This window comes from Panthera pardus, unplaced genomic scaffold, assembly GCF_024362965.1.
Source record: "Panthera pardus isolate Hobbes unplaced genomic scaffold, ASM2436296v1 HiC_scaffold_11, whole genome shotgun sequence".
NCBI classification, from domain to species: Eukaryota; Metazoa; Chordata; class Mammalia; order Carnivora; family Felidae; genus Panthera; species Panthera pardus.
The window spans coordinates 61,116,131-61,127,311 of record NW_026526666.1 but is presented as its reverse complement, the minus strand read 5'-3'; the positions used below and the strand labels follow the sequence as shown (position 1 = coordinate 61,127,311).

Below are 11,181 nucleotides of genomic sequence, written 5' to 3'. Positions count from 1 at the left end.
AAAAATGAAAGAACACATTTTGAGAATACTCAATACAAAATAGGCAGTTGATAAACGTTTAGTTGAATGTTCGTATTTTAAGCAAACAGTTTATTTCTACAAGACACCTAATTTAAACACACATATTCAAAAAGTGTTTATCAACTACTAATCTGAATATATACCATTTAGTTTGAGTTTATCCTTCCCTAAATGCAATGATACCTTAGGCTTCTTTATTCCTGTCTTTTTTTTTCTAAATGTGAGATCTCCTGAGATTTCTCCTCCTCCCCGCCCTGAGGGGGTGCGCAGTTCCTAGAGGTGCTGCATTCCCAGGTCCGTGTGGAGTAGACTGAGCAAGCTCCAAAAATCCATTTACTAGATTGTCTTCAGATAAAGGACATATCAGATATCAACCTGATAAGAACAGATACTACACTTGATCTTAGCTCAAAGGCCAAGAAGTGATGCACAATTTCCTGAGATTTCTGAAGTAAATCAAACATGCTTATTTTAAAAAGCCTATTTAGTTACATGTTGTTGTCTTCGGGATTCTTTGTGAAACTCAAGAAAAGCCATTTGCTTAAACTAACAATCTTGTACAAGTGAGAGTACTTGCACTGTAAATGCACTTTCACATCTATTACCTCATTTTATCCTTACAAGTCACTGAAGTAGGTGGGGTTGCTTTCATCAGCCCATTTTATAGACGAGAAAACTGAGGCAAGCCCATTTAACTGGCTAGAGCTGGTTTTCCCCGTAGGTAAAATGGAAATGATTCTAACATTAGCTCATGCAGTATAAAATAGAGCCCTTTACAGTTTATAAATGCATTTACATTCATTGATCTCATTTCAAGTAGATAAGGCAGACATTATTATCTTTGTTTTAGAAATAGAGGTACTGAATTTGGGAAAGATAGGAACTTTGTTTAACGTTTATTTATTTTTGAGACAGAGAGAGACAGAGCATGAACAGGGGAGGGTCAGAGAGAGAGGGAGACACAGAATCCTAAACAGGCTCCAGGCTCTGAGCTGTCACCACAGAGCCCGACATGGGGCTCGAACTCACAGACTGCAAGATCATGAGCTGAGCTGAAGTAGGACGCCCAACCGACTGAGCCACCCAGGTGCCCCAGGAACTTTGTTTAAAGTTGGAGATAAGGAGATTCCTGAAGCACCACTAGAATCCCAGGTCTCTTAATTTCTAAACCGGGATTCTTTTCTTTACACCACAAGGTCTCACCTTCAAAGGTACTCGGAAATTTCTGCTTCTGCGCAGTGGTTTCACAGAATTAATTTAGAAGGACTGCAGAATCAGCCACATTGTCTTTATTTAGAAAGCAGAGAACATTTGCTTTTGTTTTTTTTTTTTTTTTTTCTTACAGACTTGAAAAGGAACAACATTGTTGCACCTTGTGTAGCAGAAAGGAAGGCTTGGGTTCATTATTTGTCAAGCAGTTATTTGTTACGGAAATGGACCTTTAGGAACGCACAAAACAGTTACTGTAAAGCAGCCTGGATTATGTCAGTACTTCTTCATCTTTTTACCAGCGGTGATCTTTTCTTTAGCTAGAAATTAGGGCAGTTAAGAGCTCACCTTACAGTAATTCAAATAGTTAATGTTGTTATTCAAAGCAACAGAATCTAGAATGGATGGAGGAATTTGCCCATAAAGACGCTGCGGGATTTCTCTCTAGAATAGTGAAACTGGTGCGGTTGGTCGCTCAAAAGGAGACTGATGCTGCCACCTTGTGTCACTGGTGAAAAATGCTATGATTCCCAAAGAGTGAAATTGTCATCATTGGGGACTGGGGGATGGGGAATGGCTGGAACTGGAATTCAGAGCTTTTCTATCACGTATGAAATAATCACAGCCAACAATCATCGGGATTTTCCTGATCCACGTATTTCTCATTCATGCAACAGACGTGATTATCGAGTGTCTACAGCGTACCAGTCTCCTAGGAGCTAGGGGTACAGCAATGAAGAAAGCAGACAAAAATTCCTGTCCTCATTGAGCTTTTTAGGTCTCTGGTTGTTTCATACGTATGCACTCATTTAATATTCTAAACAACCCTATGAGAGAGGTCTTCCCATTTTACGGATGAGGTTACTGGGGCACAGAAAGATTTAGCAACTGGTCTAAGATTATGCAGCCACTAGGTGTTAGAGCCTGGATTTGAATGGAGGCGGTCTGATACAGGAGCCACCAGGACTTTGATCATGAGGCTATACCACGTAAACTTTGTCCTCTGACCAAGGTACACAAAGATTAGTTGCACAAGAGGTACTTTAGCTTGTGTGTCTGGGAGGAAGAGGTAGAAGGCTGTGTGTGTGTGTGTGTGTGTGTGTGTGTGTGCACATATTCACTGAAATCTTATATGTACATAATCTGTGTACATATGCACTGTATACATATATGTCCATATAATCACTGTGCATGTATGGGTATTTATCCACTCATTTACTCAGGAAATTTTCATGAGCACCTCTTTTCTACCAGAATTCATGCAAAGTGCTAGAGATAATCGAATGAAAGCTTTTGCCCTTTCTTCAAATGCCTAATTTTTAGTAGGAGAAAAACATAAACAAATACCTGCAATATAATCGTGGCACTTATCACATTTTATTGTAGAGACTTCGTTGTTATCTTCAAAAGGCTATAATCGCCTTGAGACTAAAGCCAAACCTTTGCATCTAGCATGGTGCATAAAAAGCCTTTAAAAAGTAGTCGTTGAATGAATGCTGAGCTGACAGTTGTAAGCTCCGCATTCGGCCATCAGGGAATGTTTCAGGGCTGGTAAGTCACAGCTGCATAGAAGAGTTGGAAAAGGTGTATGATAATTTGAGTACATAGAAACAAAAGTGTAAAACCTCTGCTTTACATCATACACAAAACTGAATCCTAGATGGGTCATTGGCAAACGTTGAGTGACAAAATACAGCTCTTTGGGATAAAACAAAGGAGAACATATTCAAGAACTGTGATAGGCAAAGATTTCTTATATAGGAATAAAAAGCACTAATGACCAAAGAAGAGACATAAATTGGAACTCATGAAAATTAAGAACTTATGTGTATAAAATACATGTCGGGTCCACCAAACTATGGCCAATGTACTAAATTCATCCTGCTATATGTCTTTGTACAGCCTGTGAGCTCAAAATGGTTTTTATATTTTCACGTGGTTGAAAAAAGTCAGGGGAAGAATAATATGTAATGATATGTGAAATGCACATGAAATTCAAAATATCAGTGTCCATAAATAAAGTTTTATTGGAATACAGCCATGCTTATTCATTTAATGTATGGCTGTCTACAGCTGCTTTTTTTCTACAGTGGCAGAGTTGAGTAGCAGCAACAGAGATCACATGGCTTACAAAGTCTAAAATAATTACCATCTGGCCCTTTATAGAAAAAGTTTGCTGACGGCAAAAATACACAAGTGAGAAAATGAAAAGGCAATTAGGGCAGATCAGGAAAAGACATATATTTACAAAGAGGACTCATATCCAGATTATATAAAGAACTACAAATCAGTTGGAAAAATACAGACAACCCCAATTTTTTTTGGGGGGGGACAGAAAAAACCTTCAACAAGCACTTTGCAAGAGGATATACAAGTGGCCAGTAAGCATAGGACAAAGTACTCAACATCATAAGTCATTAGGGAAATGCAAATTAAGACCCAATTAAATCCCACTATATGCCTATCAGAATAACTACAATGAAAAATCCTGACACTATCAAGCGTTGGTGAGGATGTGGGCCAACTGGAGTGAAAATTGGTCTAGCTACTTTGGAAAAGTCTTTGGCAATATCTACTAACACTAACCATATGCTTATCCTATGGCCCAGCACTTCCACTCCTGGGTATGTGCCCAACGAAGATAAGGGCATATGTCCACCAAAAGACCTGTGCAAGATGATTCATAGCAGCTTTATTCATGATAGCTCACAAATGGAAGCAACACAGGCACCCATCAAAACAGAATGACTGTATAATACACAATGGAATACTATGGAGTGGTGAAAAAGAATGGACTCCATCTACACGGAGGACCATGGAAGAATCTCTCATACACAATGTCAAACAAAGAAAGCGACACAAGAACACATACTACATTGCTTTATAAGAAGTGTGAAAACAGTTAACTAGTCCATGGTGATAGAACTCAGAATAGTGGTCGCTTTGGGAGGAGGGGTTATTAACTGGGCACAGGTATGTGAAAGCTTCCTGGGTGCTTGATTTGAATGGTGCTTACATAGATATACACATATGTAAAATTTAATAGTATGAAATCAATACACGGGCATAAAGCTTTATGCTTCATTGCTTGTATGTTATACCACAAGTTTAAGAGACTTAAACTATAAAAAGGTACCCAAAGTAGAAGTGAAATATGAATAAGGAAGGGAACAGTTCTGTATGGTATGGATGGGAAAAGGGAGAAATGGGGGAATTTCTTCAATATGCCAGATTGTTATCATTGGATTACATTTATCTACTTGATGTTTGGCCAACAGGGAGTTAATAATTCTTCTGAAAATTTAACCTACCTAGTCATCCCAACTCCAAACCAGATGTCAGCCCCACCTTGCACTTGGACCACATTAACGGCCATGGCCATATGAACATCTCTTTCTCAGATAATTCGTAGTCGTCCACCTCGCCTAGTTCTGCATAGGCACTGCCTTCCCAAAAAGCATGTCTACAAGGCAACCTTTCAACCTGAAGAAAAAAAGATGGGGAATGTGAGGAAGTCCAGAGTGAGGGCAAAGTAAAACTAAGACAACTTCACTGACTATAGTGGACTCACCCCCTTTGGAGGGGTAATTCACCCCTTTGGCGGGGGTGAATCCGCTCACACCTTGCAATGGTCACCCCTCCAAAGATATGTTTATGTCCTAATTGTCAGAACCTGTGATTGTGACCTTATTTGGAAAAAGCGTCTTTGTAGGTGTAATTAAGGTTCTTGAGATCATCCTGCATTACGAAGTTGGGACCAGAATCCAAAGACAAGTGTCCTTTTAAGACACAGAAGAGAAGACATGGGCACACACAAGAGAAGACCCTGTGACAGTGGCGAAAGAGGGGACAGTGAAGCAGCCAGAAAGCTCTGTGGCGGCCGCTGGGAGCTGGAAGAGGCAAGGAATGGGTTCTCTCCAAAAGCCCCCACAGAGAGCACGGTTCTGCTGGATTTTGGCTTTCTGGTCTCCAGAGCTGTGAGAGAACACATTTTTGTTGTTTTAAACCCCCCGGTTAGTAGTAATTTGTTGAAGTAGCCCTTACAAAGTCATACATGGAGTTATCGAGTACGTTATCTTCTTCAGTCCAATAGAAACTTTTCACTTTTCTCTTTCAATGTTAGAAGTGGAGAAATGGGACACAGCATGACACAGACAGGACGATGCAGGGCCTTTGCACTGACCGCTCCCACTGTTGGGAAGTTCCCCTCCTCAGGCCTTTACTGTATTCGCCATATCCACGTCTCTCCTGACGCCACTGCTTGCTTTGTCCCCATAGAATTTACATATTTTACTTGTTTCTTCCCTGTAGTCCTTGACCAGACTTCAAACTCCATCAGGATAAGAATTTTTGTCTTGATTTCCCTTTGGTTTCCTTAGTGCAAATATCTGTTGCCTAAATCAGTAAATAAGTGAATGAATGAGCGGGTGAATGAATGAATACCTAGCTGGGATGGAAGACACAAAGGCCGCAAGAAGAGTTCATGATAATTTTAGGTATTGTCAAATCACTTGAAGAAGCCTGCTTCCCTGTTATTCATTAGAAAAAAGACATGATGCGGGGTTTCTTTTTTTTTTTTTTTTTTACGTTTATTTTTGAGACAGAGAGAGACAGAGCATGAACGGGATAGGGGCAGAGAGAGAGGGAGACACAGAATCGGAAGCAGGATCCAGGCTCTGAGCTGTCAGCACAGAGCCCGACGCGGGGCTCGAACTCACGGTCTGTGAGATCATGACCTGAGCTGAAGTCGGACGCTCAACCGACCGAGCCACCCAGGGCCACCCAGGCGCCCCTAATTTTTTTTTTTTTTTTTTAACGTTTATTTATTTTTGAGACAGGGAGAGACAGAGCATGAACGGGGAAGGGTCAGAGAGAGGGAGACACAGAATCTGAAACAGGCTCCAGGCTCTGAGCTGTCAGCACAGAGCCCGACGCGGGGCTCGAACTCACAGACCGCGAGAACGTGACCTGAGCGGAAGTCGGCCGCTTAACCGACTGAGCCACCCAGGCGCCCCTAACATGATGCGGGGTTTCATCTCTTAGCAGCCAGTGTTTCAAACCACCTCGACCTTTCCATAATTACCGCATCTGCTTCACTAAGCTGGATTCCATATTTGCTGAGTGCATTCTATCTCCTCAACCTGGATTGTGCCTCCTCTTTTCGAGATTCCTTTCTCCATTTTCCCCTCTTTGGTCACTGTTAACTGGCCTTTATCTCCCATCCTAAACTGTTGGGCAGGTAAGTAGGCTTTCCTATATTGAGTGTCTCAGGTTAATCCAGTCTGGATAAGAGTAAGAAGTTCTACTGAGGCAAAATTCAGGTGGAAAAATAAGGAAGGAAACTTTAGTAACATTCTTCGAACACCTACTACCTACTGGTTCCCTTCTTTTGTATCATCTCCTCTCTTCATGTTAACCCCGTGACTTAATAATAATAGCAACTACCTACATCATGCTTGTCCACCAAGCCCAAAGCATTGTGTGTGTATTATCTAATGCATATATTATTTGATAGCCCTATGGGATAGGTGCTTTTATTATCCGTATTTGGGGGTGAAGAAAATGGGATTCGAAGAGGTAACTTGTCCCACGTTACACTGCTGTGGTCATGGATCCAAATCAGGCAGTTGAGGCTCAAAGTCCGTGTTCTTAACCAAAAAGCTGTGATAATCCAGTGGGTTATTATTTGGCTATTAAAGAGTATTGTAATCTTCACTACCAGATGAAGGAATCAGGGAAAAAAATAACTTTTCGCAGTGTCACATAGCTTGCAAATGGCGGAGCCAACATTGGAACCCAATCTGAACTGTATATCAAGCTACCTATGTACATCTCTACCTGGTGGTTCTCAAATGTAGCATATCCAGAACTCCCGGACCCCAAGCCACTCTTCTCGTAGGGGTCTCCATCTAATGGAATGGAGTCCTCCTCTACCCCGAGCCTTCATGCCCTACGTCAGTCTGTCACCAACTTTATCTACTTATCCCTCCAAAGTAGATCCTAAGATCCATCTCTCGTCTCTGCCTCTACTTCAACAATCCTTTCTTCTGCATCTCCTGCAATAACCTTTTAATTGCTCTATTTCTACATTTGTCCTGTTCTAATTCTCCCAGCCAGAATGTTTTTTTTTTTTAATGGAAATTTGATTATGTCACTTACCTGCTTGAAGCTCTTTAAAACTTCTTTCAGGCTTGTGATAAAATTTAAAATTCTCCATGATACACTCTTAATCTAACTCTCCAGCTTATTTCCCACTTTGCTCATATACTGGGGATTTTGGCTTTCCCTCTTTCTTTTAGATACTAAGTTCCTTTCTAATCTGGAGTCTTTACATATTCTGCTCCCATTTTATTATGTTCTGTCCTTTCCTCCTATTACCTTCTGTTGTGTTTATTTGTTTGTTTGTTTAGAGAGAGAAAGAGATGTAATTCACCTATCATAAAACATACCCATTTATAGTGTACAATTCAGAGACGCCTGGGTGGCTCAGTTGGTTCAGCATCTGACTTTGGCTCGGGTCATGATCTCACAGTTCGTGAGTTCGAGTCCTGTGTCGGGCTCTGCACTATTAGCGGAAGATTGGGATTCTCTTGGGATTTGCTTGGGAGTCTCTCTCTCCCTCTGTATCTGCCCCTCCCCTACTCACACTTTCTCTCTCTCTCAAAATAAATAAATCAACTTAAAAAAAATAAAGTGTACGATTCAGTGGTTTTGGTATATTTACGGAGATGTGCAAATATAACCACAAGTCAATTTTAGAACATTTTTTTGTCATTCCCAAAAGAAACCTGTGCCCACTAGCAGTCACTTCCTGTCTCTTCCATCCCCTCCAGTCCTGGGTAGCCACTAGTCCATTTTTCCATCTCTATGGGTGTGCTTATTCTGGACATTTCATATAAATGGAGTCAATACAATATACAACCTTGTGGCTGATTTCTTTCACTTAGGATAATATTTTCGAAGCTCATCTAAGCTGTCGCATATATTCATACGTCGCTTTTTTTTTTCTTACCAAGGATTTTGCATTCTGGACTATACCACATTGTTGTTGATGTATCCATTTGGTGACATTTGGGCCATTTCCACTTCTTGGTTTATTAGGAATGATGCTGCTATAAACATCTGTGCCATCGAAGGGACTGTAGCCCTTAGAAGACGCGAAATGAAAGTCTGTTTTAGAACTAGGGTCAGAAAGAATCATTCTGGCTGGTTTTTTTTGTTTTTGTTTTTGTTTTTTTTTTGTTTTGTTTTTTTTGTTTTTTTTTTGTTTTTTGTTTTTTTTGAGAATAGACTGGTGTGGACAAAGGGAGAAGCAGAGTCTGGCTAGAAGACCATTGCAGTCACCCAAGAGAGAGATGGTTATGGACTGGTTTAAGGTGCTAGCGGTAGAGAACATGGCGAGAGACGTCGGATTCTGGAGATGTTTGGAAGGTAGAACCAGCTGGATTTGTTGACAAAATGGTATGTGGCAGGAAAAAAAGACAGACATCAGTAAAAACTCCAAGGTTTTTAGCCTGAGTAACTAGAAGGATAAAGTTGCCATCAATAGAGAGAAGGAAGACTGAGTAAAGCCTACCTGGGGTGGGGGGTGTAGAGCAGGAACTCAGCGGGACATGAAAAATTCGAAATATCGATTAGTGATTCAGGATGTTAAGTAGACAGATAAGCATGTATTATAAGTTTATTTGTCCTTATTACATCAAATAGTATAGTACTAATTTAATTTTTTTTAATGTTTATTTATTATTGAGAGACAGAGAGAGACAGAGCATGAGCAGGAGAGGGGCAGAGAGAGGGGGAGACACAGAATCCGAAGTGGGCTCCAGGCTCTGAGCAGTCAGCACAGAGCCGGATGCGGGGCTCGAACCCACGAACCGTGAGATCGTGACCTGAGCCGAAGTCAGACGCTTAACCGACTGAGCCACCCAGGCGCCCCACTAATTTAATTTTTTAATTTATTCAGTAAATAATTAGTGAATGCCTATTATGTGTAAGGCACCACTGCGGATAGCCAATGAAGATAATCTGACTCTGTTTACGTCTCAGACAGTATTCTACACATTGCCAGTCATCAGTGAAAGCAGTGTGGAGTCTGGAGACACAAATATTAGTTCTGTCTCTAGTCCAACTGGTTACCTGATCTTGGGCAACTATCTTCACTTATCTGTGCCTCAGTTTCTTCAACTTTAAAAAGGGGGGTCATGCAAGAAGATAGTCAAGATGCCCCCACCTGGCCCTAAAAATTCTTCAGTTTGCATATCTGAATTGAAGTCGATTTTTCCTCAGGTGATATCATTCCCTTGGAACTTAACCGGGGAAGACAGCTACTTTTCCTTCTCCCAGTAATTCACTGGACAAAGAAAAAGTTGTTCTCTACACAGACAGTCCCGACCTACAATGGTTCAACTTATGATTCTGCAACTTCACGGTGGTGTGAAAGTGATACGCATTCATTGGAAACCATGCTTCGGATTTTGAATTTTGATCTTTCCTCGGGCCAGCTGTACATGGTATGAGGTTCTCTTGTGCTGCTAAGCAGGAAGAGTGAGTCACAGCTCCTAATCAGCCCCATGATCACGAGGATGAGTATCCAATACGCTTGCAACCGATCTGTACCCGTACAACCATGCCATGTTTTCTGTCTGAACAGTATTCAGTAAATTACATGATATTCAACAGTTTATTATAAACACTTTATAAAATACACTTTATGTTGGGTGATTCTGTTCAACCGTAGGCTACTGTAAGTGTCTGAGCATGTTTAAGGCAGGTCAGGCTAAGCTGTGATGTTTGATAGGTTGAGTGTATAAAGTGCATTTTTGACTTGCGATATTTTCATTTTACAATGAGTTAGCAGGGTGTAACCCCACCGTAAATTGTGGCAGACCTGTATCTGTGACTTTCCGTGGCCACTTCCATACTTGTGCTTCTCTTCCATAAACTTAATGATCTCTCTTCATTAAAAATTAGGGGCCCCTGGGTGGCTCAGTCGGTTGGGCATCCAACTTCAGCTCAGGTCACGATCTCGCAGTCCGTGAGTTCAAGCCCCGCGTCGGGCTCTGAGCTGATGGCTCAGAGCCTGGAGCCTGCTTCTGATTCTGTGTCTCCCTCTCTCTCTGCCCCTATCCCGTTCATGCTCTGTCTCTCTCTGTCTCAAAAATAAATAAACGTTAAAAAAAAATTAAAAAAAAAAACTAAATGAATCTTGGGGTGCCTGGGTGGCTTAGTTGGTTGAGTGTCCGACCTTTCACTTTGGCTCAGGTCATGATCTCAGTCATGAAATCGAGCCCCCTGTCAGGCTCCACACTGAGCGTGGAGGCTGCTTGGGATTCCTTCTCTCCCTCTCTTTCTCTGCCCCTCCCCTGCTCATGCACATTCTCTCTCTCAATAAATAAACTTAAAAAAATATATAAATAAAAAGTAAATGAATCTTTTAAAATTGGTATTCTAAAAGTAATATGTATTTAATGTAGACAAAATGAAAATTATGCTGCCTCTGCTAATTTCTCATAACCCTATACTCACATGGCTACTATGGCATTTGTAACATTTTGCCCGTTATTACAGTTATTTGTGTGCTTGGAGATAATACATTTCATGAGGTCAGTAATTGTGTCCCATTCGTTTTTACAGCTCCCATAGTGTTCAGTTCAGGGCCTTGTCAATAACAGACATCCCCCAAATGTATACTGAATTAATGAGCAAGCCAACAGGCCATGTATGATAAATTTTTAAAATTCTAATATACAATAAAATAAAATTTCCCCTCTGATGTCTGTGGGTATTTTTCTGCTCTTTTGAGCTCTTATGTAATATTGTGATAGCTCTTTTGATTTTATACACACCTATGAGGTCACTGAAGGGAGAGAGAAGAAGAGAGAGAAAGGAAGAAAGGAAGGAAGGGAGGAAGGAAGGAAGGAAGGTCATCCTTAATTTCATGGAGTAAAATCA

At 41.0% G+C, this 11,181-nt stretch overlaps 1 pseudogene; it reads right to left on the bottom strand.

Annotated features, from left to right (window-relative positions):
• Nucleotides 1-278: 278 nt before the first annotated feature.
• LOC128776033 (U2 spliceosomal RNA) lies at nt 279-448 on the bottom strand (annotated as a pseudogene).
• Between the last annotated feature and the right edge of the window lie 10,733 nt (nt 449-11,181).